The following is a 3,303-nucleotide window of genomic DNA, read 5'->3' as shown; positions in this document are numbered from 1 at the left end:
CATCATTCTAATTCAAGGCAAACAAAACAATTCTACTGAAATAAAACTTTAGGATAGAAAATATTTTTAGTATTTTCAAAGACAGAATTTGGGAAGAGAGAACTAAATAGCTGTCTTTGGGTTTTCAGGTAAATAAAGCTAACTTTAACCTGGAAATCTCATAAATCTTGCTTTGACTTGAGTTTTAATAAAAATTTTATTATTTAACTAATGAAGAACTATATGCCAATCATTTGCAAAGCTGCAAAACATTCATTTAAGTTGTTATAGTATAGTAATATATCCTTAATTCATCATTTTATTTTAAGTATTCATGACTATCAAAATAGCCCTAGTCAACATCAAAGGAAATGCTCAGCAAAAACTCATTTTATTAGTCACATCAATTTTGAAACAAATGGCACATTGAGGAAGCCACATTTATGGATTCATTTCTCAAAAACTCCATTTTCTCATTTCTTGCATTTTGCAGTTTTCATTAAATTTGTTTTGTCCACTAAAATATAATAATGTTATTTAAACATAACTTAATTTCAGTGTAATGTTACAACAAATTTTTGCTGTTTTCAAAAAAGAACCACTTATAATAGACTAGTTGTTCAGCTGACCAGTTGAATAATGTACGTAAATTACTTCCCAGCTGTATTTGTCATAGTTAAAATATAATGAAAAGAAGTATAGCTAATAAGCGAAAAGTGGCTCTAAAATAAAAAATGCTAAAAAAATTCAATTATTCCAAAAGAAGGCAGGAACAGAAGGAAGCAAGAACAAAGAATACATGAATGGGACAAAGAGAAATCAAAGAGCAATATAGGAGAATATTTTTTAAAGGCCCCAAGTATATCCTGTCTGCAAGAAATTTCTTTTAAATATAAAGCCACATATGTTAAAAGTAAAAGTAAAAGGAGTATATCATGCAAATGCTAATCATAAGGAAGCTGAAGTGGTTAAATTATTATGAGGCAAAGTAGACTTCAGCCTCCCGGCAGAGGCTATGGCTGCGACTTCCCTTATGTCCGCGCTGGCCGCTCGGCTGTTCCGCCCTGCGCAGAGCTGTTGACTCCGCCATCGCCCCTTCCACCTCGCTACGGTTCCAAATGAAGCTGTTGTCATTTCTGGAAGGAAACTGCCCCAGCAGATCAAGCAAGAAGTGTGGCAGGAGGTGGAAGAGTGGGTGGCCTCTGGCAATAAACTACCCTACCTAAGCGTGACTCTGGCTGGAGAGAATCCTGCAAGTCACTCCTATGTCCTCAACAAAACCAGAGCCGCTGCAGATGTGGGAATCAACAGTGAGACAATTGTGAAACCAGCTTCAATTTCAGAGGAAGAATTGTTGAATTTAACCAATAAATTGAACAATGATAATAATGTGGACGGCCTCCTTGTTCAGCTGCCTCTTCCAGAGCACATTGATGAGAGAAAGATCTGCAATGCTGTTTCTCCAGACAAGGATGTTGATGGCTTTCATGTAATTAATGTAGGGCGAATGTGTCTGGACCAGTATTCCATGTTACCAGCTACCCATGGGGTGTGTGGGAAATAATTAAGCGAACAGGTATTCCAACCCTAGGGAAGAATGTGGTTGTGGCTGGAAGGTCAAAAAATGTTGGAATGCCCATTGCAATGTTACTACACACAGGTGGGGCACATGAACGTCCCGGAGGTGATGCCACTGTTACAATATGTCACCGATACACTCCCAAAGAGCAGCTGAAGAAACATACAATTCTTGCAGATATTGTAGTATCTGCTGCAAGTATTCCAAATCTGATCACAGCAGACATGATCAAGGAGGGAGCAACAGTGATTGATGTGGGAATAAATAGAGTTCAGGATCCCATAACTGCTAAACCCAAGTTGGTTGGAGATGTGGGTTTTGAAGGAGTCAGAAAAAAAGCTGGTTACATCACTCCAGTTCCTGGCAGTGTTGGTCCCATGATAGTGGCGATGCTAATAAGAATACCATTATTGCTGCAAAAAAATTGCTGAGGCTTGAAGAGCGAGAAGTGCTGAAATCTAAAGAGCTTGGAGTAGCCACTGATTAACTGTTGTGTCTTCTTTGTCATGAGGAGCATTCCAAGCCAGCTCAAGAAGCAAAGCAGGCGACTAGAAATGCAATATTTTTTATTTATTCTACTGAAATGGTTTAAAATGATGCTTTGTATTTATTGAAAGCTTAAATGGGTGGGTGTTTGTGCACACGGCTCTGCAGTACCTCACCAAGGAGCATTCCAGTATCATGCTGGGTCATGTGATCTAGCCAAGAGCAGCCATTAACCTAGGGACTAATATGGGAGACACCGTCACATTGAGAATGGATGCTTCACTTTGTCAGCCACCTCCATTAAAAATTTGCCTTTTCTAGGACTGCATTTCCCAAGTGCTATTCCAATAAGAGTTGATATTCATTTTAGGTTCTAAACCTTCTGAGGTCAAACCAAAGGAAAAACGTTGCTAGAGAAAATTAGGAAAAAAGTGAAAGGGAAAAAATGGTGGTAATTGAGTAGAAAAAATTACTCTAATTTGTATATGTATTGATGGATAACCAGATTTATCCAAGTAGAACTGAATTGGCTAGGAAAAAAGAAAACCTACCTGTTAGTAGTTTTCCTAAGCTGTTTTTCTGTGACTTAGTCAGTCATTGGGAAAATGTTTCAGTTCCATTTGCTATTAGCCTTCATTTTATGTATGTTATCCATCAGTGAGTTCTCCCCATTTTAGTTTTCTATGACTGAAAGGCTTATTTTATAAATTATTAATGTGTATTATCATATTTGACTTTTGCTACACACTTAAATTTCATTGTTAAATTTTTGTATTGTTAGAGGGTATCTACGGTTTCTTTGGGATATCTTGAAACCTATTTTTGAAAAACAAAACCTGGGCTTGATAATCATTTGAGCAGCTCATATAAGTATGCAACTTACTTTTCCACCAAAGAATTGTCAGCAGCTGCCTGCTTTTCTGTGATGTACCCTGTTGGCTTTCCCAAAAGATTTTTAAGAGCTTGAGTTAATATTGAATTTAATCAGACTTTCTGATTAAAGGGTTTTTTTTTTTCCTTTTTTAATAAAACACATCTGTGTGGTAAAAAAAAAAAAAAAAGTAGACTTCAGGACAGTGAACTTTGCTAGGGACAAAGAGGAATGTTTTATAATGATATAATTATCAGTTATTCAATTATTCCTCGAAAGGAACATGAAGGAACTTTTTAGAGTGATTGAAATGTTCTCCATGTTGTTTTTTTGAATATCTGGGTATGTGCATTTGTCAAAACTATCAAACTGTACACTTGAAATGGGT

The 3,303-nt window shown here is 36.6% G+C and overlaps 1 pseudogene; it reads left to right on the top strand.

The window, feature by feature from the left end:
• The first annotated feature begins 994 nt into the window (after positions 1-994).
• On the top strand, positions 995-2,045 carry LOC123632235 (annotated as a pseudogene).
• Positions 2,046-3,303: the final 1,258 nt, after the last annotated feature.

Source organism: Lemur catta, chromosome 2 (assembly GCF_020740605.2).
Source record: "Lemur catta isolate mLemCat1 chromosome 2, mLemCat1.pri, whole genome shotgun sequence".
Lineage (NCBI taxonomy): Eukaryota > Metazoa > Chordata > Mammalia > Primates > Lemuridae > Lemur > Lemur catta.
Note: the sequence above shows the minus strand (reverse complement) of the source record. Positions and strands in the feature narration are given on the sequence as shown.